This window comes from Gorilla gorilla, chromosome 2 (assembly GCF_029281585.2).
Source record: "Gorilla gorilla gorilla isolate KB3781 chromosome 2, NHGRI_mGorGor1-v2.1_pri, whole genome shotgun sequence".
NCBI classification, from domain to species: domain Eukaryota; kingdom Metazoa; phylum Chordata; class Mammalia; order Primates; family Hominidae; genus Gorilla; species Gorilla gorilla.
The window spans coordinates 12,291,414-12,318,098 of NC_086017.1; the positions used below are offsets into that span (position 1 = coordinate 12,291,414).

Here is a 26,685-nt window from a genome sequence, read left to right on the forward strand (position 1 = left end):
CATTTCCTTTGGAATGATTTTTAATGGTATTATGTTTTTAATTTTGCCTTTTAATATCCATTTTTAGTGTATACAAATACAATAGATTATTGTGTGTTTATCTTATGTCAACATCCTACAGTATCTTGCAATATTGCTGAACTCAACCTTTAAATTTTTAAGGTTTATGAATATTGGACTTTAAAAGTTTTATATTAATTAGTATTTTTATCTTCCCCTGAATAATACCAGGAGTTTAAAATGCTAACTTGAATCACCTTCTTTCTGAGGCCCATTAATTGCAGTCTAGTATTTTAGGTTTGCCTTCTTTTCACCCTTAAAAATCCTTATTATAAGTGTTCTTTTTGTTGCTTTTTTAGTCAGTAATTATGTAGATTTCTCAAAGTGTTACCTTAGCTTCTAAGATCATTATTCTTTAATTAAAGTTTACCCAGATAAAAGTATAAAATTATATTTTGACACTTATTTTTTCTTAAGTGTTTGAAAATAGTATTATTCCATTGTGTTCTTGCCCCTCCTTTCTAATGAGAATTCTGCATACAATCTAATTATTATTTCTTTGTAAATACTTGCTTTTTGTTTCTGGTTGCTTCTTTCAGATTTTTCTCTCCATCTTGGGTATCCACTGGTACACTAATATGATTGGTTACTTTAGGCTTTGTTTTTATTAAACCTTTTCAATGTTCAGTATGTTTCTTTTTTTCTGAAGACAACTTTTGATATAATTCATTCTTAAACAGAATCTATTTGATATTTAATTGTCCTTTGAGTTTTTTTCTTAATTTTTTCTATTGAAGTATAACTTCCACATACTGAAATACATAGTCATTAAGTGTGCAGGCTAATGAGTCTTTGCAAATGAACATTTACCTGTGCAAGCATCGTATTTGTCAAGATAAGGAACATTTTCATCCCTGCAGAAAGTTCTTCACGTCGCACTTTTTCAAGTCCTCTTTTTTCCCCCACGCACAATGTATACATTGTTAAAATTGTACTCTCTGCTCTTTGATTTTTATAATGAATTTAAATATGTATTTTATATCTTTCAGGTTGTTCCATTATTTTTAGGTTTTTGCATGCCAGTTAATACTTGAAACTTCTGTTTGCTCTTGATGATGGTTGTCATTGCATGGTGTATTTTTAGCAGATTTTCTTGTTAACTGTGGGAGACCCATATGCTCAGGAGGATAGACGTGTCCCTATATAGAAAGTCCATTCATTTTTGTGAGGTTTCAAATGGATTTGTAGGAGTTTGTCTAGTTTTTGTGTTAACATTTCAATTCCGGATTACTAGACCACCACTAGGAAGTGTAAATTTGGGCTTTATATCTGTTCAGATTGAAGTTACATTTGTTAACAGATTTTACCCTCTGTATCCATTTTCTATTGCTGTTGTAACAAATTATTAATATTACAAATTTCATGGCTTAAAACAATACAAATTTGTTCTCTGACTATTCTGCAGGCCAGAAGTCTAAAGTGAGCCTATAGGGCTGAGTTCCTTCAGGAGGTTCTAGGGGAAAATTGTTTTCTTACCTTTATCAACTTCTAGAGGCCACCTGCATTCCACAGCTTGTGGCCTGTTCATATAAAAAGCTAGCAGTGTACCATCTTCCAATGTCACTCCCCACCCTCACTTCCGTTGTCATATTACCATCTGTACCTGTGTATTTGATCCTCTCATATCCCTCTCATAAGGACCCCTGTGATTATATTGGGCCCACCCATATAATCTAGGATAACATCCCAAGTTAAGATCTTTCAGTTAAATCAATCTTTAAAGTCCCTTTCACTGTGTAAAGTACAGGTGGAGCATTCCTAATCTGTAAATCCCAAATCCTCCCAAATCTGAAACTTTTTGAGCCTCGACATAACACCTAGATTCCACCATTTAAGCAACCACACGTAGTCCACATGGGTGCATGAGATCCTGCCACCTTTGCTTTCTGACGGTTCAGTGTACACAAACTTCATTTCATGCAGAAAATTATTTAAAATATTGTATGGAATTACCTTCAGACTTTGTGTATAAAGTACATATAAAACATAAATTAATTTCCTGTTTATACGTGGATCCAGTCTCTAAGATATCCCATTATGTATGTGCAAATATTCCAAAATCCAAAAATTTTTGAAATTTGAAACACCTCTGGCCCCAAGCATTTTGGATAACAGATACTCAATGTATAATATATTCATAGATTCTGGGGATTAGGACTTGAACATTTAGTGGGGAGCATTATTTAGCCTCCAGGGCCTCCTTTCTCCAAATTTTAGAGATAATCCACTTCTTTAACTCTTGCATATGCTAAGGGTGGAGTTTTACTATCCACGTGTCTCATGGTGCATTCCTCTAGTATCCCAGTTTTAAACCAGGGTTTTAAAGTTTTTGCTTCATGTCTCATCTGTCTCTGCAGTATATTCAAATTCACTTGCAGCCCCCAGAGGTACTTTCTTGCACAATTCCAGGAAGTACATTTACATTAGATAGTATATGAATGGCACCTCCTACAGTTGTGTAGCCTGACACTAGAGCCAGCAATCAGGGCCCCTGTCTCTGTGCCTTCCATCCACCATCAGTGGATGGAACCTTACTACTCTGGCTTAGCACTTTTGTTTTTCAAGCTCAGCTGTAAACATGTGAACAGGTGTTCACAAATAATTTTGTTATTTTTCTTCCCTTTTGTTTAACCAGCATTTTCGTGGCTGTAAAGAGAGAAGGATTAGTCCACCATGTTGTTGGAACTTTACCTTCATTTTACAGAGGAAGAAAGGGCTTTCCATATGAGTGAACTGTCTTATCTGAGGACACGACTAATAAATTACTAAATCACAGCTAGAACTTTGGTGTCCTGACTCTGACACAAAAGTTCTTTTATAAATCTTAGTAACAGTGCTTTTATTATGATTATTCCTGTTATCACTGATACTCATTACTAAGTTCCCAAATTACACAAGAACCTGAGGAAAACTATATTGTTGTATGTCCTTGTGAACCGCAACACATATACAATAAAAATTCATTTATTATTGAAACATTTTTGGAGATATATCATTAAGCTAGGTGATAGGTATACAAAACTGAATGAGACATGATATCTGCCATCAGGGTGTCATAGTCTAATAGAAGAAATAGGTGCATAAACAGATAATTACAATGCATTGTGCCCAAGTATCATTTGAACTCAAGATATAGTTAAGCTGTTGGGGAAGGTGGGATTGATTAGATGGGGAGGAGAGAAAATGGGTTCAGGATGTTTAATCTTCAAATAGTTATTACCAGATAGATAGCTGGATAGGATTGAGGGATGCATAGATGGATAGTTATATGACAAAGCAGACATAGTAAGATATTAGTTGTAGAATCTAGAAAGGGGATACACAGTTGCTCACTGTATCAGTCTTTCAACGTTTGTCTGTGTTCGAAAATTTTATAATAAATGGTTGGGGAAGTATCGTCTTCATCTTTATTATAGCTATCATTCATTGAGTGCTTAGTGTGCCAGGCATCTTTAAGAGCTTTACATGATTTAACTCATTTAATTCCCATATCATCTGCAAGATAAGTACTATCACTATCCCCATTTGACAGAAAGTTGGGCATAGAGAAGTTAAGTAACTTGTTCAGGCTCACACAGTTAGTAAGTGGACAACCCATGATACCAGGCTGTCTGACTCTAGAATTTTCACTCTTAACTTTGACAGAGCTATCTCTAAAATATTGAGAGGATTTTTTTTTTTAATAAAGTGGGTAGGGATGAGGAAGCATTACAGGCAAAGGAGAGAATATATTTACATAGATAGGAAAAATAGCATGGATTTTTCAAGGCAAACATAATCCTGGGTGGTGAATGGAATATAAAGCATAAATCATTGAGCAAGGGAGGTTACTGGGGGATTGGGAGGACTCTGTAAGAACTGGCCATATCTGGCTTTACCAGGTAGCTGAGAGGGATCCACTGAAGGATTTTTTAATACGAGGATTGTGTGTTTAGGTCTCTATTTTGAAATGGGAGCTCTGATGTCAGTGTGGAGAATGGATTTCAACTAAAGCTTTTCTTTTTTTTTTTATTTCCAGGTGAAAAATGCTACAACAAATAGAACAGTTTAGAGATCAATAAATGGTACAAGTAAAGTGTCTGGAAGGAACTCTCTGCTTCCTTAATAGAGAGTGCATTCTGCAGAAGTTGAAAGTGACCCTAATCTGAGAAGTGTAGTATTTTTAGCACTAGTAGATATGAAGAGGGATGTCTCGTTTTCAGTTTAAGACATTATTAAGAAGAAGACTGATTTCCAGGTTTATCCTGACAATTTCCCTCTTCCTTTCAAGAAGAAGTGAAGTTCACATTTTTCTACCGTCTTCGTGTTTTCTGGATCATATAGCTTTTGTGAATAGCTTCATGTGTTGATATTGGCTTCTGTTTCTGAGAAAACTTCAGAAGCCTAGTATTTCCTCAATGGCATCTGTTGCCACCACTTCTCATTTTGTGTGAGAGGGTTGAGTGAGTGGGTGGGACCCTTTAAGAAAATAAATTGAGAGATGAGTTAATTATACAGATTGTCAATATACGGGTATTTTCTAACCATTCTTATAAAAAATGACTCAATCAGCGTTCCTCAATGTATGCTAAAACTACTGAGTGAAATGCTATTGGAGAAAACTATATGTAATCTCAAAGTTGCTTCCAAATATTATTGACAAGTTACAACAGTAAAATGATACCTTTACATTTAAATAACAGAGGAATATTGTGATCAAACAATACCATCAACAACAGGACAAATTGACCATACCTTCCTCCTCTATGTAGTATTCTTCAAAACATTTGAATTAATCACAAAAAAGCAACCAGAAAAATTCAAATTGAATTACATTCTGTAAAATAATGGGGATAGGCTCTTTAAAAATGTCAATGTAATAAGAGACAATAAAAGGTTGGGGGACTGTTCTCTATAAAAGCAAGGTATGACCACAAAAAGCACTGTGTGATCCTTGGTTAGATCTTGGGTCACAGAAACAGGAAACAAACAAAAAGAAGAACCCACCCAGCTATAAAGGATGTTATTGGATCGATTTGGAAAATTTGAGTATAGACCATGTGGTAAATAGTAGTTTTGTGGCATTGCTGAATTTCTTGAATTGGTTCATTGTATTGTGGTTTTTGAGATGAATGTTGTGGTCTTTCTGGAGAAGCTTTATTTGGTGCATTCTTAGGAGAATTATTTACTGACAAAGTGTCATGATGTCTGCTATTTTCACTCAAATGACTTTCTAAAAATGAATATGACAGAGAGAGAAGGAAGGAGGGAAGATCGGAGGCAGAGAGTAAAAACAGAAAGCAGACATCAGAATGTTTATATTGGTTCTAGGTCAAAGGCATATGTGTATTCATTGTGCCATCTTTTCAACTTTTCTGTAAGTTTGAAATTTTTAAAAAAATATTGAGGGGAAATGGGAATTCAGATGATCAAGTTCAAATGGAATGTTCTATAGTCTTATCCAAACTTAATTACATTTTATGTTATTTTAGACCAATCCTGCCCAACAGTTTCAAAGTTTATACATTTGCTTTATTTTATACCAGCCTGTTGTGAATTTGCAAACTGTTTAAAAATTGCAAAGACCTAGATAAATATATCCCTTAGCATAAGGGTGGCCATGTACTTTAAAATTACATGTGATTATGTGGCTGTGTCACCAAGATTACATTAATTTCATATTCTCAGAATTAAAGGTTGATTTCCCTATATTTGACATTTGCTTGCAATGTTACTACATCATATAGATAAAAGAAGGTAGAAGGGTGTGAATTTAGGCAGGTTTCTCTGAAAAGAGCTTTTTAAAATATCTACTTAAAGAGAAACTTGATCTCTGCTTTACGCTCTGATTTACGTGTGTTCTAAAATTAAGCCTTTCCTCTGTATCTGGAAATCAGTTGGGGAGAAAACAACCCATTTTCTGAAAGCATGTAGGAAGAAAAGCAGGCATCTTATTCCTCTTTTCACTCCGTAAAATATATGTAAGGACAGGTTTTGCCCATTTTAAACAGACACTCGCTTTTTTTTTTCTAATATAACACTATGGTAATCTTAACAAATATAGAACATTTTAGATTTAGCTTTGTTTCTGCCAGTTTTCCTCATTTGGACACCTTCCTTCTCATTTTGTTCCATCTGCACCGGATCTAAGGAGAGACACTTTCCCTTTAAGAAACAAAGGTTAGCTGTGACTCCTGTCATGTAAAAGCCTAAAGAAGGCTTTTCATAGTTGATGGAAGTGATGCCAAAGAATAAAATGAAAAGCCTCTGCTATCTACCTAGCGCCTACACGCGCTGGAACCGACAAAAGAGCTCAGTACCAGAGCCGAAGAGTCCGTGGAGCACCACATTAGTGAAAAAGCCGATCATAAATAATAATGACCTTAGTGGATGCTGAGAACTGCACTAAAGTTTTTCTGAGCCAGACAGAATGATGTAGGGGATACAATATAAATGCATAGAAGTCTATAAGGGAAGAAGATGCTGAGAGATTCAATTTCTTCCTCCAATAATTTAAATTGATGGTGAGTTAGTAGGTGCTCAATAAATATTTGTTGAATGAGTAAACAAAAGCAGTCTAACAACGAATTTCCTAATGAAAGTTCATGAATTGAAGCATGTTTGCATTGCATCCCAACTCTGTATTAAAACTGTATCTATTTCAGGAGTAAGATCAGAATCCTGATAGAGGAACATGCAAAATGTTGCCCATCTATTTAGGGACAATCATAGAGATAGAAAGAAAAAAGATATTTGGAAGTACATGGAGCTCACTTTGCCTATGAGTTGTGTGCATTTCGAGGTGGGAGACAGGAGAGGGAGTGCAAGAGAGGCTGGAATGAGATTTTTTTTTGTAGTGATATTGGTTTTCTGAGGCATAGTCTAGTGAGGAGAGAGGGCCTTGACGTTTTTATTTAGCGATCATGCCTCCAGTCATTTGTTCTGAGGCTCATGTTCGGTTTTGCATTGATAGACTTGGAATTATAGGACATTCTTGGCTTTTGAACTAGCTCATTGTGCTGAATGTGGTAATTTTTGTGAAAGCATACTGAAACGTCTAAAATAACTTCCAAGGCAAAACAGTTTAGAACAGCTACTGCGGCTATATGTAGAGCACCAACATTTATACTTAGTCGGGTTTTAATCTCAGCACTCAGTTCTTTGGTATTCCAACTACAAGAACCCCATCATGCTTCCCTTGGGTCAGGGTGTCTTAAACATATTGAGGTTAACATATTGAGCCAGATAATTCTTTGCTGTGGGAGGCTGTCCTGTGCTTCGTAGGATGATAACAGCCAGTAGCACCCCTACCCCAAGTGGTAACAACCAAAAATCAGGGTTTTTTTTTAAACTGTCTTTGTTGGAAGGAAAATCAGAATCTTCTGAGGAAAAGGATTTTTGTTCTCTTCTTGGATGTTAAGAAAATTGGCTTGTGTTGGCTGGATGCGGTGGCTCATGACTGTAATCCCAGCACTCTGGGAGGCCAAGGTGGGCAGATCACAAGGTCAGGAGTTCAAGACCAACCTGGCCAACATAGTGAAACCCCGTCTCTACTAAAAATACAAAAAATTAGCCAGGCATAGTGGCGGGCGCCTGTAATCCCAGCTACTCGGGAGGCTGAGGCAGGAGAATCACTTGAACCCAGGAGGCGGAGGTTGCAGTGAGCTGAGATTGCACCTCTGCACTCCAGTCTGGGCAACAGTGAGAGACTTTGTCTCAAAAAAAAAAAAAAAAAAAAAAAGAAAGAAAGAAAGAAAAAAGAAAATTGGCTTATTTTTTTTAGCCATTAAAATAAGGATAAGTCAGTTCTCCCCCAAAAAGTAAATGAGAAGTAACACTCATAAAACAATTTGTTCTCTCTCTCTTTCCTTCTCCCTCTCCACACACACACCCCCTCAAATTCTTTGCTAATAGTGACTACAAATTTCTGAGCAGTTAGTGGTAGATGAATATCAAGGCATATTGCACCCTTTTATCTAGCTCATAGGTCAATTTGATGTCACATTGACATAATTATTTAAATGGGCTATTTTCTCCACAGACTGTTTTAATTTCATGACCCTGGTCTCTGGGTCATTGTTATTAGAATCTGATTATCTCCTGGAAAATTAATATGGCCACATATTTTCTTATGTGCGTCCATACTTTTGGCTTACTTCTTGAATATTTTATTACTGGCTCCATTGCTTTTGGTTGGAAAAGAAAGTTCAGTCATTGCTGCATAGATTATCATTCCAGTAGGTGCCCTGGGCAGCAATTTCTGAACCATCCCTTTTGAAATTTTGTTCCCAGCTGGAGAAATGTCACAGTTGTCTCAGCTTTTGACTCTGACTTTTAGTGAGAGACGCAAGGAATAGGAAAACACTTTCAAGAAGAAGCAATGAGCAGTTGTATGCACATCTGGTGACTTATTGCTGAAGATTCTAAAGCATTTAAAAATATTGATTAAGCCTCAAACTGTTGGGAAATTGTTCCCATAACTTTCATTCTGCCCCTAGATTTGCTGAGGTTCAGAGCTGTGTTTAACTTGGTGAATCTTGTGTAATGGCCAGAAAGAGACCTCTGGAGCCCCATCCCCCAGGTTCTTATTAGCCTTGACAAGAGTGTTGTTAAAATTGCAGACTCTTCACAGTTCCAAAGAGATGCCGTTTCTTGCTGTTTCAATACCAAGTCTAAAACAATCTCTGTATATATTTTGGCTTCTAAAATATATTCTGAGGTAAAATAGCAGGTTCTACTGTCTTTGACAAGACCATTTCTTTTGTTTGTGGTAACTAGTCATGTTGGTCTCTTTTTTCCTTCTCTTTGTTATATTTATTTGGACTTTAATGTTGGCTATGCCCTTTAATGAAAAAAAATCAGGCATTTCCCAGATTTAGGTTTTTATTATAAACACTTCATATTTTAAATGGTATATCTCTGGGGAGAAATGTATGAAGAATTGATGGAAGTTGGAATTTTTTTAGTTAGTAATTAACACCTACCATTAAAAACAAGTGCAAATCACATGATGGCAAAGTGAATCTATTACGTATCATAATCAAAGATTAATCAAAGTAATTACCAGGCAAACAGGGATTGAATAGAACTTAAAACCAATTAAACTATTTCGGCTGTACCACTGAATAAACACTTTAGTATTTGAATTTCTCCTCTTTTCATTTGCTTCAGCAATATGTTTGCTAATATGACTGAGATGCACAATTGCTATTTAATTAACCTATTTTTGTCAAAACCTCACACGAGCTGCGTGGAGTAGATCTGCTAAAGTCTCAATAATAATGAGCCTGATAAAAATAACCAACATGAAATTCGTGCCAGTCATTTTACAAGTTATGCCAAATGTAATAATATCTGAAGAAAAAAAGAAACTGGTTACCTTACAGAAATTGGATTGAAAGTACTTAAAAAACATGTTGAACCAACAGAAAATTACTCAAAAGTTTAGTAAAATTTCAAAAATGTATAATTGCCTTGTTTCTTTGTACCCCACTTTGCATATCATTACCATTAACTATTGGTAATAAATCTATTCGAGGGCATGTATCTGTTTTGGGGATACTTGAGTTGATAATGGGCACAGAAGGGTTTGGTAGTGGACATCTTTTACCCAATCATGTATCCTTTGGGAGAGAATACTTTTCTAGCTATTGAGTAAGGCATCACGAAAGTGTTGATCCATTTTGCTTTTATTCCCTAAGACAATCAAAACGCTAACACAGTTTGGGTGGTCTTGGCCTCAATGATACACATTTTTTCACAAAAGATAACATAACTAACCATGTGAAGCAAGCCTCACCTTTCTCTATCTTTGGATAGCAGGGATGAAAGAAAGTAAGATGGAGAAATCCGCATTAAATATAAAGACTCTTTCCCCACAAAATCCCAGAGCTCTTCTGATTGGCACCATGAAGACAAAACGTTCTGATTGGATTTTTGGTTCTTCACCCAGGTGTTTTACTACCGGGTAGACACAGTTTATGTACAACGAGATAAGACCATTTCCTGCCCAAGCTGTCTTTTTTTCCCACACATTTAAAATTTACTCACACTTACTGAGCGTGATGTTTCAAGTTTTCTGAAACAGCTGATTAGTAGCCAGTTGATCACCAGCCCCCAAAGGTAACAAAGACCCTCCATCCCCAAATTTTTGCCAGTCAAAAAAGCATGACTTTATTTCATTCCCGTTACCCCAGTGCTATTATGAGGTGTAAGCATCTTTCTAATGAAGGTCTATTTTCTAGATCTTAGGACAAGAATAGAATGTCACATTGTAAGGGTTCTCAGAGGTCTGCAGCAAAGCCCTTATTGTACAGAAAAGAAAACTAAGACTTATAAAGGTGTAGACCACCTGTTTGTTTGGGTTTTTGTTTGTTTATTTGTTTGTTTTTGCAGCAAGATGAGGATTAGAACTCAGATTTCTGACTCCCTCAATGTTCTCCCTTCTTTATCATACAAGCTCCTTAACTACTGGCTGCTTTGCATGTGGTGGACTTTAAATGATCACACGGGTGCCTTCATCACAGCCTTTTCATGAGTGACACAGGAGCTGAGTCTCCCTTTTTCTAAAATGGAATGTTTTATATCCATAACCCAGACTTGCTTAACTAAGGTCAAATTTACATAAACAAATGTCTTCCGGGGCCAGCAGGTAGCATACATATCTGGGCAAAAGTGTGTGTGGCAAGATTTTGATAAAGTACAGAACACATGTTCTGTTTAAAAATGTTCACATTCAGATTCTCAAATCTCTCTCTTGCCAGACCAAGCATGTCCACAGGCTACTGGTTTATAACCCGACTGCATCACGATGCAGACAGAGTAAGGAGGAGTGTTCTTACAGTTATGCAAATGGAATCCATATCACCAGTTCCTTTTAGAATACTAGATGTCCCAAGTGTGCCATGCCAAACCCTTTTGCTTTGAATGCCCTGGACTTCTAGTATTCAGTGAAGAGGCACGACTTGGGGAACATAAAACACCCCCATAAACACCAGCTTTAGTTCAGCCAGTGTCCCTAAAGACTGACTCTGAAAAGAGCATACACGTGCATGTCGCATAAAATCCGTAGAAGAGATGATGCTGCTACCCATAACCTTCTTGGGAGCTGCTGAGAATCCCTAACAGACAAACCGAATCATAGGGCAAACCCACCCTATGTACCAAACAACCAGTGTAATTATATTCTGTAGTTGAGGAATTACATAAATTGCCCATTGGGAAAGAAGCCTTAATCTCCACCCCTCCCCCGAAATCTATAAACAGCTGTGTGAGCCTCTGTGTATTTCTGAAAGGTTGAACACATCTGATCGGAGAACAAACTTGATTTCCTAATCAGGTTCCATGTGAGGAGAGCCAGTTAGAGATGTGTGTGATTCTCCCAGTGTGCGTCTTTGATTCATGTGCTAATTATGTCGATCCTTTGGGGAACACAGCCAGAAAGCTGGGTCCTCCTTGATGAATGCTGGCGGAGAGCCATGCAGCACGCAGCGGAGAGCAGTTCAGCATCTCTAGTCCCAGCTGAGAATATGGTCCCATTATCTCCCAGCTGCCTAAGCAATCCATAAGGGCCTGTTCTGCGTGGATGATCAGTGTAGTTGGAAGCAGGGACTTGCTGAGAGCTGAAATCTCTGTTTGATTTGCTGTAACATGTAAAGCGAAACTGGGACATTTTACTTTACAGTCTGTAAGTACCAGGTTTTTCCCCCCTCTTTCTCCCTACAGCTCCATGTGAATGTGACTTTGCAAGCTGCATTTGATTTTCTGTTCCATTGCTCTTTGTTGAATCAAGCTGGTGAGATAGAGTGTGATCTGTTTAGAGCTTGCTGTTTCTGTTAAATCTCTTATATAATTGATTCATACAAGGAAATAGGAGCCTTTCAGAATGCTTTTATAGAAGTTAGAAATTATTGGCTTTGTTTTTAATTTGGGAGTGTGGTTGCATTATCTTTGGTGCCAGGATGATTAGGGCATATATTTATCTTCTTCTGTACCTCTGGCCATTGCAAGAAAAATGTAAGTAAAACTAATATATATATAAAGAGATAATCTATATATACATGCCTGTATAAAAGAAGTGCCTGTATTTCCAGAATTTAAATTCAACATAGTTTATTTTGCTGTTCTCTGCTGCTACTAAGAAAGGCAGAAACAGAAAAGTTTCTCTTGTTTTTCAGTTGCATGCTGTGTAGAAACTTTGCCATGGAGGTGGGCAGGATAACTATTCGGAATATTTGCAAATATAAACTGTATATCTCCCTTTTTATGAGACGGTCCATAAAATAAGAGTCTGTGTTTAGCCCCTTGTTGCTTTTGAATGCACCACTTTTTAAGAAGTAATGTGAATTGAAAAAACAAAAAAAATCACTTTAAATTTGGTTCATTTATCTTTTTATGTATCCCCAAAGGCCATCTATCAAATTAATATTTATTATTCATGCAAGATTCATTGTAAAAATGCTATTTAGTATTGCTAATAACGTTTGCATGATGTCTTTCACATGATCAATGCCGTAGTGAAATTAAAGATTGTTGTCACTGTGGAAAGGGATTTGTGGATTTTTCTGTTTCCCTAACCTAAACATAAATCACACCTTTCTTTTTTTATTAAAAGTAGAATAATTGAGCTGTTGTAAAAATTGAATTTGAATAAAAGTGGCTTGAACAGCATGAACCAATGGCCAGGGCTAATGTGAACCAAAGTGAACTTAAAACCGTGAAGACCTGAAAAGGGGAATTGAAGTTTCCACACTGAGCTTGAGACCATGGAGCCTGATGGACCCATAATTTCCAGGGTGGGAAATACAGTTTCCCTGAGTAGGCAGTAAGTCTCAAGGCAGAGAAAAACCACAGACTGTGAAGTGCAGAAGCATCTTACTGGTGAGGACAGAGTATGTTCTCATTAGATTTGGTTGAGAGGAACTGTGCAAGAGAGAGAAGACTCAAAATAGATGGTTGTCTACATGAGCACAGGCATTTTCAGAGCTTGAGATTTGGAGGGAAAATGATCACAAAACAGTACAGAATGCTTAACATCTGGTAAGATGAAGCAAAAGACGGACTCTGGTACCTCTGAGTAGCAAACAGTCCCAGGGCTGTCCTTGCCAAGGAATCCGTTCTCTGGAAAAAAGTAAGTGTGCAAAAAGGTCTGCTAATGAAATCTGAAATAACGGCAAGTGGTTTTGATGGCTATATGATCCCTAAACAAAAGGCTGGCCTCATGCCTTCTTACAAAACTGAACTGACTTTTGTGAGTGATGATTCCCGGTGAACCCTTAGCTATATTTTTAAATAACTGTTAGTGTTTTTCTGACTACTGCAAGTATATGATCTTGTGCAAGATGTGATCTTGTTTTAAGAGGGATTTGTGGATTCTTCTGTTCAGAAATAGGATTAGTTAAGGTCCAGTGATTTTTTTTTAAACAAATGCTTAATTTGTATCTACTTGGTTGAGTAAATACTGTGTTATTTTGAGTTTCGATTTCTTCTTTTTTTTTTCAGGGTCCCGAACCCCTTTATTTGTATTTAGCAGAAATGATTGCCTTCTGTAGAGGAGTATCTTCCCAATGTAGTTAAATTTGATTTTTATTTTCCATTCAAATATTTAGAAATTTCAACTCATACCTTACAATATTAAACATTTTGGTAGCCAGTCACCACAAATCTCAGAGAGGTATTTGTAAGATTTGTAGTTTGCTTCTATTACTTTCGGAATGTTTAGATAATTTTATAAAATTGGGACACTGTCTCCCTAGTTGTTTGCTTAATCTGCAGGAAAGTGGACTGAACGTTCCAGGAGTTAGTTTAGGGTATATGGTCTCTTGACAGATCGGGAAGCCAGATATACCTTGTAAGAGGTACTTCTAAAGCCATAACAATTTGGTCTTCAAAATAAATTTAAAGTGCTATGAAAGAGAATAAAGGAAAAGTCTTGAATTGTATATGTAAAGATAGTGCATCTCTGTACGTGTTTGCATGCATACAAATCTACCCAACAACATTGTGGACAATTTCTGTGCTACCCAAGTACACTAGCTCTTTAGTTCCTAGAAAGTCCTGGGGTTGAGCAAAGTGCAAAGAATTTTGTAAATTGGGATACATCAGCAGAGAGTTAAATCCCCTTGCATTCTTTGTTTTGGATCCTTGGCAGACTGTTTTGTTCGACCCCAGAGCTGCTGGCTTAAGCACAAAGAGGACTTTATAACATCCTCAGCAGCATTTGGAAGCAGGACCTCTGCACACAAATCATACCCTAACCCTCCTTAACAGCTTAGGGCAGCCACTGTGAAGCAAGGAATGCAGTTCTGTGAACTATCTCCATGATGACAAGTTAAAGAGTGAATATGAGCTGGGTGTGGTGGCACCGGCCTGTAGTCCCAGCTACCAGGGAGGCTGAGGTGGGAGGATAGGTCGAGCCTAGGAGTTTGAGGCCAGCCTGGGTAACATAGTGAAACTCTGTCTTTAAAAAAAAAATGAATATGACTGAATGAAAAATAATTAATTGAATAACTGTAATACTTTTGGATGATTTTAAATGTTATCAAGCCTTAACTATGCATTGTCAAAGTATACACTCCATTGGTTATCCTAGTAACAGTGAAAGATTGAGCTAACCTCCTTTAAGATGCTGTGCAACTCTAACAAGCTGCTTTACCTCTCTGTGCCTCAATAGCCCCCAGTCAAATGAAGTATGATTTCTGTGATCCTTCCTAGGTTAAGAAAGTTACGAACTCATGACATCTTATTCTAACTGGGCATTCATGCCTGGAACGGCCTTCAAATTGCCTAGGGACAGGGTGACATGTGACTTAGCTGTCATTTTAAACAATATTTCACTAGGATGTTTTCATTTTTTCTTCTTTCATTTCTCTTTCTTTCTTCCTCCTTTTTTCTTCCTTCCCTTCCCTCCATCTTCTGCTACCCCCTCCCTCTTTCTCTTTCCACCCTTCTCCTTCTCCCTGTCTGTCGTGTTCCCTATTCTCCTCTCCCTCTGCCTCCCTCTCTCCCTTTTTCGTCAGTTAATTGTCCTCAAGTCAAGTGTGACTTTAGAAAGGAGGTTGGGATTGTCTGCTCATTTGCATAACCTGTTTGCTGCTTTCTCTTATGATAGTTCATTGAAGTATCAATGACTTACTGATATACTGCTCTGTTATATGTTAGAATTACTTAGCTTTAGGCATGTATGTGCAGCAGGGACCCAGAAAGTTATGCTGCATATGTAAGTGTGTATAGATTGCCCATGTTAATTTTTAAAATAAGAATGTTATTAATCTTATACTCTAAATTGAAGATGATTAAGGTGAAGGATTTATCTTAATGTATTAAGCTAACAATATTTACTTTAAAAATAAAACAAGTTCACAAACAATAGCCCATTTCAAGGTAGCAGGATATTAAAGAGCTTGATTTTTAAAAAGAGAAAATACGTTCACCGTATGATTTGATATTTCCATAAGAAATTGTCTTGTCAAGCAGTATGGAAAAATAAAAGGCGTACATCATTTTATTAACAAATAGATACCCGTCTACATAATCAAGTAAGCAACTTTGTGAAACATGAGATAAGAAAAATATTTGATGGAAAGTTTTTTTAATGATACATTTCTTGTAATGTTAGGATTGCTTATCACTAGATAAGTCCTCTTAGTTGAAAACAACAGATGAAGAAGTTACTAAACCCATCACTAATGAGTGCTTCTTGATATACTCGAACCAACTTGTGAATACACTTCATTTGAGAATCTTTACTGCGGATACTGGAAAAAGCTAAACTAATTTCATAATTTATACTTGTAGGACATGGATTGTAGTGCTTTTTGTTTCTTCCACTGTTAAATGGAATAGATGGAATGGCACAAAAATTTACGGACTAATATTTTACTGTACAGTTGACTATATATATATATATATATACACACTTATAAATATTTTTTAACATCAATTGTACTCCAAGATGGATGATAAGTGGCCATTTGATGACAGTAATAGCTTGGATGGGCTCATCTTATTTCAGATCAGGGTAGTTTTATGACAGCTTTTAAATGTTAGTTGAAATACTCATTTTTCTCTCCATTTTTATTATTGGGAGGTCTCTATATGTGTCTTACTATTCTGGAGTTTGAATATTAATGTTATTCCTTATTGAACTTGTAGACTATATTTGATATATATATATATATTTGATGCAGAGTATAAAATTAATTTTCCAAATCTCATAAAACTGAGTAGATATCCTGGCTTTTTAGGCAGCAGGCCTGCTGTAAGTAGAATCCGTAATGTGAAATAATTTGTTTTATCGTCGTGCATCCATCTATGACCAAAATGATTTTGTACTTAGGAACTATTTCAATGCAAACTAGATAATACTGACAGATAATGTTTGATAATTTGTGGCTTTCAAATCCTTGATTATAAAGTTACCAAGCAGCTTCAGGGACATTGCTTTTGGTTTTAATCTAGTACCTCTGTTGACTTGAGATGTTCAATTCAATATTACTTAGTTAATAGTTCCAATGGCTTATCAGACTGTTTTATTGTATAGTTAAAAAGGTAAAGTAAATTGGACATAGACATGACTCCAGGGCTTGTACATGGCTTCATGTCTTCACCTCTATTCCAAAGTAAGAAGGGAAGTCCTTCTGCATTTTTGCATGAAATTTCTCTATGTTTTAAGGGAGGAATGGGGTGATTTAAAATTGAGAGGAACACATCAGAAGGAGCTGCAAAGGAATAAAGTGTTTCTTATGGTTGGATATAAAATGCAGGGCTATACATTCTGAAGATATGACAGAATTTAGAGAAGCTGACTATGCCAGGCATTTGGCACAGGCGACTAAAGGAGACAGATTTAATGCTTGCCAGAAGGAAACCCTATATCAGTGGATAGAAATTTGAGTGCCCTGCAAGCAAGCAATAACAAAAAAAATGAAAAAAAATGTAAATAAGGAAGTAGAGGAATGACTGTATTGTCGTTGGAAGAGATGTGGTTTCATTCTGCAAAGGAAAATTGTGAGTGAATGAAATATATCAAGTGTAAGGACATTGGGACTAATTCAAAAATATTTGGCTTAGGTATTGCTAAGTTACTGTGAAATAATTAAGACATTTGGATCAGTGAAGAGATACAGAGAAAAAGGAGCGCTGTTGGATTTGACTGTACTGGCTGACACACTTTAAAAATGTAATTATCTTAAATGAAGTGGGTATTGTGGCACCGTAGTCAGTCTGTCTTATTTCAGTGAGTGTTTCTGGAGTAGTTAATGGGGATATTCCATCTAGTTCAGTAGATATTGATAAATATGTATTTATGGAAACTATATAGCAGATTTTACAGGCTGCCAGTAAATTACCTTGATCCTTCTACCAATGTCTGTGTTTCTGATCCCCCACTCCTCCCTCCAATGATCTGTATTACCCCAAATAGTCCTAGGAGATGGTGTGAGAAGACTGAGTTTGAGGAGGTTGATTTTATTAAATCACTTCAGCCTTTCAGAGAGTAAATAAGTTCTTACGGTAGGGCGTAATGCCATGCAATACTGAATGACTTCTTGAAATCCTTTCACTTCACCTTTCCTTTACCAAGCACTTTGTCCAGAGTAATATGTTTAGGTCTTCCAAGCATTTAGATAAATAACCTTGTCTGTTGGACATGGACTCAATGAGTCATACCACTAATTAAACACGGTCATTTGCAAGAACTTTGCCTCCTCGCTGGCCAGAATTCATTGTATATGTGTGTGCCTTTCAGATGGGTAAAGCTGCTCACACACAGGCATAATGCTTGACTCCAGGGGTGAAAACAACCACCATCTCTCAGAAGAGAACAAATCATGTGTTCAAACATGGTCTCTGGCATCTTTATGATGTGTGTGTTAAGTGTGAATCTGGTAATTTAAGGTGTGTGACTCCTACTCCCATCCAGCTGTCTGGCTTTGTGCTTAGAGAGAAGAATAGCAACAGATTTAGACTGACACAATCCTTCCCTAGAGTCCCCCTCCCCTACCTCTCCCTGCAGGAATCCACAAGGGTATTCAGTTGATTGCTGTTGTTAACCTCTCTTGTAGTATTATATTTCTTGTTGAAAGTATCTTTTGTGGCATGTGAGTACATTTAAGAGATGTGAAAGCTTTAAAAATGGCTTTACTTTTAAACTTTCTTACCTAAATTATTAGGAGGAAAACAGTTTCTTAGGTTAATGTGTGTGTGTGTGTGTGTGCACACACACACATGCACACATCTAAGCTAAGATCTTTGCAAACCTTTAATGTTCATCAAGGGCTGTGTCTAAATGATACATTGGTTATAATAGGATTTTTTTCCAAATCATTTTCGTAATACATGAATAATACTCAGAATGTTCATGTAAAGTGATAGACTGAACTATTTCCCTTGAGAAACATTCTTGATGTTGTACATGACAGTCTTCAGTCACAAAATAATCTAGAAAATTAGGAACATGTCTGCAAGTCTGGTTAAGGCTCTGACAGTTCTTCTAATGTATCTGTTTTGGTGAACTTTGAGCATCACAGAGTTTTCTCAAAGTATGAAATAAATACCTCTGGTAGAATGTTTGATAATCTCAGAGTACTCAGAAATTTTTAATAGATATGTTAAAGATAAAAAATATATACCTAGTAAATAAAACATATAGTTTTACAGATAGAATTGTTTAGCCCATGGCTAAATGGATAAACCTAAAAGTTTTGATAAGCAATTTTGGAAGCGATTCTTGAATGTAGCAGAACTTGTGATGATGATGTGGAAGTACAGGGAAGGTAAAACTTTGCCTGTGGGCCTGAGACTTAAATCTACACGAAACAGACTAATAGAAGAAAATCATACAGATTTTTCACATTTACATGGGAGCCCCCACAGGAAAATGAAGACCCAAAGAAGTGGCAAAACCTAAGTGCTTCTATATTAGGTTGAACAAAGAGAGGCAATTGTAGGAAAATAACTAAAATATATGGGGCAACTAAAGAAAAATACGAGTTATTTTAACAGGATCTGTTTGTACAGAATTCCCTTGGTTTTGACTCCCTGTCTCTAGTGATAAGAATGTTTCTTTTCTCCTGGTTTAGGGAAGACATCTTTCACATAGGAGTTTCATCTCCTGATGTGACAATGAAAAGGGAAGATCGGCTTGCCCTCCTTGTACCAACTGTGTTTCAAGTGTCTTTAGCTCAAAATAATCCTTTTGCCAAAGTGGCATATTCTGATAAGGACTCTTCTGCCATCCCTCACAAGTGACCTTGCCATAAGTTATTTCTTGTGTGTCTAAGGATGACACCCTAGCCAACAAGGAAAATGGTGACATTCAATTATGGAATTTTAGGCCTGGACATGATCTACAGATTGTCTTGTCTGTTCCTCTACCAGTAGGTCCAGAGGCTTACCCAAGACAGAATGGTCTTCTTGTAGTCTGTCTAGGGATAGAATCTAGAATTTCCAGAGCCCCATATGGGTGCCCTTCCTTGGCAAGAAAGTCATTCTTGCATTTCTCTTCAGATTCTGTACCATGAAGCTAGAACTCTGTTGGGAGCCAAATAACCCAGAACCAAAGACCTGCAGAAACCAGGCTGAACACACGAAGTGTGAGGTGGACCAGCTGTCAGGCAATAGGGAGTCCACAGGGTCTGTAAAGAACGGTGCGCCAGTGTTCCTCCTAAGTGTTGTGGCCATGTTGGATTGTGGGGCCAGTGTTGCCGTATCTCAAAAATTTTAAATATTGCTGTTTATTTTTAAAATCTGTGAAAGCTAAACACATCTATCGAATTCATAACATCCAGTTTTCAACTTCTATGGTAAGTTATTTGAGGCATCTCTCATTGGTTGCGGGAAAACTATGCGGGTTCACAACAGGAAGAGGCATATACTCTACCAAAGAGAGTGAACCTGTGTTAATGATCCATCTTGTGTACTTTTAGGGAGGAACCTAAGAGAATGAGGTAAAGCATGTAAGGGTTCCTACAAGGCTTTTTTTAAACCCTAATAGGTTTCATTCATTGTCAGTTTATAAGGATCAGATTTAAGAAATCATATTACAGGTATGAGTCTGAAGTTAATGACACAGAATTCAATAAAGATATTTTGCTATGCCTAAGTAATTCAGGTCAATAGACTATATTGTAGTTACTGATTTTACTAACATATTTAATATTTTTATTTCTACTGGGGTGCTAAAGTTGCCAGTCATGATTTACATTACCATAGAAAAAGATAGGTTGGTGATTGCTCCTTTTTTTTTTTTTTTTTTTTTTTTTTTTTTTGAGATTGAGTTTCACTCTGTAGCCCAGGCTGGAGTGCAGTGGCACGATCTTGGTTCACTGCAACCTTCACCACCTGGGCTCAAGTGATTCTTGTGCCTCAGCCTCCTGAGTAGCTGGGATTATAAGCACCTGCTACCACACACTGCTAATTGTTGTATTTTCAGTAAAGACAGGGTTTCACAATGTTGGCCAGGCTGGTCTCGAACTCCTGACCTCTGGTGATCCACCTACCTCTGCCTCCCAAAATGCTAAGATTACAGGCATGAGTCACCACATCCAGCCCTTTTTTCCTTTTTTAAAAAAACTTTTGATACTCACTGATTAATTGGGCAAATAGAGGAAATCTGCAAATGAGAGGGATAGAAAAATGGTCTAATTTACACTTTTTTTAAACCACAAGATAGAGCCTAAATTCTATTTAATTTTCCACTAGACGTTTTAGACATTCTATCTGATAAAGGAACAGAGAACACAGTGCTGGGCTGTTTAAGCACAGTCATTTTTCTTGCATACCTGTGCAGATGACACAATCACCAGGTGGTCCCATCTTCAGGACCACTGGCCTATATTTATTAATTCATTTAAATTATTATTAAATTCCTGCCATTTACCTCATACTGTTTGTTCTAGAGTTCAGAGATAGAAAATGAACAGTATGAACAAACAAACAAAATCACTACCCTTACGAAAGTATGTGCATTCTAGTAGGGTATATATCTGTGACAAAAAGGAAAGGCAGTGTTCTCCAAGCCACCCTTTGGATCTGAGGTGCCTTGTCCCTATTTTCACTACTTCTTCTTGCTCTGTTGGCTGTTTTCCCCAGCTGAACGTACTTCTGTGGTATTTAAGTTGATCTCATATAGGCCATATGAAGTGGATGAACAAAAGTTTTTCAGATATTTTTGTGAACTCAAAATTATGTGGGCCTAGAATAGCTGAGTAATTGAGGCAAACTCTCATTTGTTTGAAGATAGGATTTTGTAATCAGGCCATCCAGCTACTGAAGCAGGCCTCTACTTCATTTTGTTTCTGTGAACAAGGGTGGACCTCTACCCATCCCCCCACCTCCCCCCCCCCCCCCCACAATAAGTCACTCATTTCTCAGGTGTTTTTGTTTCTGCCTGCCTTAAATGGTGGAGTTGACCAAATTGACTATTTTGAAACCTATTTATAACTTCTAGATAAGGGTACAGCCATCCCTCCCTAGGACATGGTTTTAAGTAGAGTTGAATGAATATGTGAGGAAGCATTTTGAGCTTTTTTGAACAAGTTTTACAACTGCAAAGTGCTATTACTATTAAAGATAATAATTTAGAAGTAAATATTATAGCAACTAAGTGCAAAGGAGCTCTTAGTGCACTATTTTCATTTCAACGTGTAAAAAGAAAATTGGTAGTAAAATATATAGTGTCTATCTACTTTGTAATTTCTTTCCCCCAAGTCTATTGACTTTTCTCTCCCTTCGGACTTCCCTTCGGTAACTCAGAAGCTTACCTAAGTTTTGAAGTAGCCAGCTAGAGGGATTTACAGAGTAGATGACAGCTTTGTCTTTTTTTCTGCTATCAGAGGGCTGAACACTGTGGAGTGATTTGTGGGGGCATCTGACATCATCAGAGGTGCAAAAGTAATCGTGCTTATCACTAAAGAGAGTTGGCTCTAAGCTTTGGTAAAGTGGTCCTGATCCCGTGTGATCCTAAAAAAAGAAGAGAGGAATGATCATTACTGTTTGGAGCCTACAGGCTCAATAACCTTCTAACTCTGCTTTTTAATTAAACACGGAGCACTCAGGGGTTTATTTATCCATTATCAGGCAGGCAAATCCTCTGCTGACATCATTGGATTTTATGGCATGTGGCCTGCCTAAGCAGTGTGTGTGTGTGTGTGTGTGAATAATTAATATGAAAGATATTACATTACTACCAGTACAATATGCTTTACTTCCATAGTCTAGAAACATGCCTTTTTATGCAAAGTTGCAACATGATTCAAATTGATGTAGTATTTTAAAGTTAAAGCTCTATACTCAGTATTAACAAGGTGGTTGCATTTTCCACAGAGACTCTAACAAACGAGGTAGTCTTAAATATCAATTGATTTACAATATCTCTTAGCCTGACATCAATATTAAGGCCTTAGCATAGCTCTCACATGAGAAATCTGATATTTTGAACTTTGGATTATAATTAATTTCACAATACAGTATTGTTATCTTGTATTACATATTTTTCTCATGTTAATTTGACTTACTGGCTATTAATAATAAGAAATGCACTATTTCAGTGACCGAAGAGTGCAAACATTAGGTAGTGATACTAGTAGAAAAACAGTTTGGACAGTGCTTCTTAAACATTAGTGTGTGGAAATGCAGATTCTGATTCCGTTGGACTGACTGGGACTCAAGGCTCTGAATTTTTAATTAGCTCCCATATGATGTCAGTCTTGGTGGTCCACAGATAACACTTGAGTAATAAGGATAAAGACCATCTGGAATTCCCTGTTCAGCCCACATGAGATTTCCCAACTGAGGAATTCTTTCTTGAGTGTCTTTTTCTTTCATCTTTGTCTCACTGTATTGTTATTTGAAATCAGAAAATAAAAAGTACTACATTGATAGCTCTGTCCACCTGTCAAGTGAAAAGTTTGCATCTCATTTTGTATTACACTATTTTATACCCTAAATCTTTGCGTTCTGTCCTAAATTGATCTGGTACATCTTTGCCTGACATCTGAGTCTTGTGGATAGTTATTTAAAGATATGTGAAATAAAAGATTGTGAATGTCATGGCTAGGATAGATGCTATCTCCAGAGTCTAGGAATTGAGGTATGTACTGGAGACAAAACAGACCTGCTCTATATGGAATGTTCTGGAGTATTATGAAAGATACTCTTGTTTGTTTCTTTGTTTTTCACCCTGTGGCTTATGAAAGTGAAATGTGGGCTTTTCTAATATATGCATTCTCTAGTTTCCTATACACTCTTGATTTCCCCTTAGTAACATTGCATATTATGTTGCTCCTAGTGGTGACAAATCTCAGGAAAGCAAGAGACCTTTAAAAAAAAAAAACAAAACTTTTCTCTATTTGTGACATGATGACAGCTGTCATGGGAATGGGGAAAGATAGAACAGTTTTTCAGAATCCATCAAGTGAAGGTACATTCAATGCTGTAACTTAATGAAAGTTGCTTTATTATGACATGTGTCAGAGTCTTTGGTGATGCAAGTGTGGAAGGATCTTTTCTGAAAGATTTATGCCTCAAGTCTGAATTTGAGCTGAAGGGACATGACCTTGGCTTTGAACTTGAAAAAGGTTACCCTCTGTAATAAAGTCCAGAGTTAGTATGAAGAGGTTTTCAGATCAGGAAGGCAACAGAGAGTAAACAACACTGCAGAGTCTCTCTGAAATGTGCAAATATCATGACAAGGAGAGGTCTCCTTAGCTTTATTTGCCCAGAATCCTCACGTAAGAGGTAGTCATCTGGGTGCTTAGAAATCAAAATGAATGACTCACTTTTTCGATTTTCATCAAAATAACCCTTGTTTTGTAAATACACGCAAAAAAACTACCCATCATTTGAAATTTCTATTGTAAACCCCATTGTGAATGTATTATTGAAAAGATTGGAAAACCTTAAGGGAAATTCTCAACCAAATCTTTTTCTAAACAGCTTTTTTAAGTGGAATAATTATGGTATAATTCTTATGCCATACAACTAACACATTTAAATTGTACAATTCAGTGTTTTTAGTGTATTCACAGAATTGTATAACCATCAGCATTATCAATTTTAGAATATATTTGTCATCCCGAAATGAAACCCCACCTGTTCACAGTCACTTCCCATTTCTCCTCAATCCCTCCCTAGACCAACAATAATCTACTTTCTTTCTCTGTGCCTCATCTGGATGTTTTATATAAATGGAATCATACAATACGTGGTCTCTTGTGACTGGCTTATCTTGCTTGGCATCCTATTTTCAAAGTTTAGCCATATTGTCGTGTGCATCAGTACTTCATTCCTTTTTATGGCCAAATAATATTTCATCATGTTAGATATACTACATTTTATTTATCCATTCTTTAGTTGATGGACATTTAGGTTGTCTGAATATTTTGACTGTTGTGAACAGTGACCCTATGCATAATCTGGAATCGTTTTTGTGTGGACACATACCTAGGAGTGGAATTGATGAGTCGGAACCGAAGATTTTAACCAATATGTTTAAATTTTAGCAACACTGAAATACAGTAGATGTATTTAAAGAGAATATGGAAATGGCTATAAAAGAAAATGCTTCTCAATGAAGAGTTTTACTCATTTGAACAAAGGAACTATCCCTTCTATTTTTTTAGACTCTATAAAATAAATGTTCCCAGCACTTTTTGTCCATCTCCTCTGTCTTCAATAGTGGCACACTGTCCATGAATTAGGGATATGAATACTAGGCACGAAGTTAAATTCTGTTCTGCAAAAAAAGAATATGTCATTTCTGCTTATTAAGACCATGATAAATGCAACTTGAATAAGAAGAATAATTGTTTAGTTAACACAATAGGAAAAAGAAGTTTAATCGAATACCAGCTCAGCCTTTTGGAGGCTTAGCATCTTTGAATGGCAATGTAGAACACTGTAGGGAAACTCTCAACCAGTCTCTAAAATCCGAAGTTTGAAGATGCAGTAAGGTTTTGAGCTTGTATTTTCTCATCCCTGAAAGTGCCAATTAAGATAATAAAATTTAGAGCATATCCAAGTTGGAATTAGATCTTAACTGTGTGTGTCACTGAATATGACGACCTGGATGAGAACACCTATTAGAGGGGAGGCTCATTTAATGCACTGGAGATAGCTATGATGTTCATGCAGCATGCACTGTGGAAGGCTGTTTGGATTGCATTTGATTACCACTGCTGTGTGTTTGATGTTTTGCAAGTATTCTGTGGGGACTGCCTTTTCTTTTTCCAATTGAAAATAGGCTAGAAAAGGGATATAAACATGTTAGTGCTCTGAGAAAAAATAAAGATATTAATATATTTCTGCAAAAATTGTCTTTCTTGACCTGAATCATAAAAGGTAGTGTGAACATAACAACTGACTGGATATTGTTTATATTGTTGGTAAATTTCAGTCAGTTGAAAGTATTTTAAAGTCCATATATATCTGTGAAAGGCATAGATGTAAGCTGCATTTAATGTGCTCCAAAATCAAACAAGCAAGTATTTTACTTAAAATGTAGGTTATTGGCATACCTTTGTGTGTATGTTACTTCAATGTTGAACACAAGGTGTAAAAATACAGTAGTTTACATTTCTGCAGAATCTTGTCACTACGGTTTTCTTTCATTTGAACTTAACAGATGCCAAGATTTTCCATTTAGTAAGTATTATTACTAGCAAATATATTATCTGGAACACAATCAGTATCAAATTCTGGCTTTCTAAGAATATTGAAAATGTATATGTAGAGGTGAATATTGCAGATAAACTGAGTACTGAAGGAAATGGTTGGTTAAATACTATTCAGTTCGCTTTTTAGTATGATGAAACATTTTATATATACACATGTGCTAGCACACACATGCACAAACACGTGCTTACATTGTCACAGGGAAACAAATTCACATTATACCTCCACCCCCATTGCTACTACAAATAAAAGTCTTAACAAGGTAGGTTTCTTATCACACATCTTACAGTACATCAGTTAAGACTGAATCAGGGACAGCACAAGACAAAACAGAATCAAAAAGGTAGTGTGACTCTGCAGTATATACTGTACATTTAGTGAGTTTCTATTTATAATCCCGCCCACCCTCCTAACACATTTTACCCATCCCTGGCACTATGGTTCTCCCTATGACTCAGCTCCCAGGCCCTTCATGCGCCTCACAATCTTGTTTCTCTCCACCTTCTCATTTCTCTGTCTAGATTTATTCTTAGTAAAAACTGAGAATACTCTGTTTCAGAAGTTGTTAGAATTATTAAAGTTAAAAGAAGGAAAAGAAGCTGGTATTTCTGCAGTGTATCAGGTAGTTTCACCTACATTTTATGGCAAATTTAAAGGACAAATTCTTCCCTATGACTAAAATTCTCCTGCTTGGAAAACAAATACCAAAATCATAGCCATTCCTAGTATCTGTAATCGTTAAAAATCAAAGTTGTCAAAGTTGAAGTTTATGAATGAAGGAAATATAGTTGTATAAAAGCAAAAAAAAAATGTGAAAACTTACATAGTAACTAGAATAAAATAATCCAAGAATAAATTTATTCCAGTCTAAAAAAAAACTTGATTTACCAAAATACATATGGGATTTAGGGTAACTATTACATGTAAACCAATCATGTACTTTTTTGAAATGGTGACTATTGCACACTTTACATT

At 36.5% G+C, this 26,685-nt stretch overlaps 1 protein-coding gene across 2 annotated transcripts in view; it reads left to right on the forward strand.

The window, feature by feature from the left end:
* CNTN4 (contactin 4) overlaps positions 1 to 26,685 on the forward strand; it is a 960,931-nt gene that overhangs the window by 403,716 nt on the left and 530,530 nt on the right. Inside the window, exon 1 of one of the 2 annotated variants that reach the window (XM_055383681.2) lies at positions 11,427 to 11,725. The exons of the other annotated variant lie outside the window; for it this stretch is intronic. The gene's annotated coding sequence lies outside the window, so the exon portion shown is untranslated. Of the gene's footprint in view, positions 1 to 11,426; positions 11,726 to 26,685 lie in introns of those variants that run through there. 2 annotated transcript variants of the gene reach the window in all.